Here is a 511-nt window from a genome sequence, read left to right as displayed (position 1 = left end):
GGGCTGGATAAATGTCCTCAGCGGGCCACATGTGGCTCGCAGGCCATAGTTTGAGGACACCTGCATCTTGCCTCAGCCTCCTGAGTAGCTGGGACTACAGGTGCACACCACAGTGCCCAGCTGATTTTTCTATTTTTAGTAGAGGTGGAGTCTCACCCTTGCTCAGGCTGGTCTCAAAGTCTTGAGCTCAAGTGATCCAACTGCCTCAGCCTCCCAGAGTGCTGGGATTATGAGCTTGAGCCACCCTGCCTGGCCTTTCTGTTTGTTTTAAATATTATATGATGTTTAAAAAAAAAAAAAACACACAAGGACATGAGCCTCTACATAGCAGAATCTCTGAAAGAGAAAATGAAAGAACTGAAATAAGTCATTTGGGGTTGCAAAAACATCAGGATCTAGATTTGGGCTCCCTGATACAGTTTCTCCTATTCCTCAAAGATGCTACCTTGGGTCCCTGAAACATCCCAAAGGGCTCCTGTGGTGGAGTGAGAAGGAATAGAGGCTGTGGACA

Source organism: Otolemur garnettii, unplaced genomic scaffold, assembly GCF_000181295.1.
Source record: "Otolemur garnettii isolate 467f Iridium unplaced genomic scaffold, OtoGar3 scaffold00020, whole genome shotgun sequence".
NCBI lineage: Eukaryota > Metazoa > Chordata > Mammalia > Primates > Galagidae > Otolemur > Otolemur garnettii.
This window is presented reverse-complemented; position numbering follows the sequence as displayed.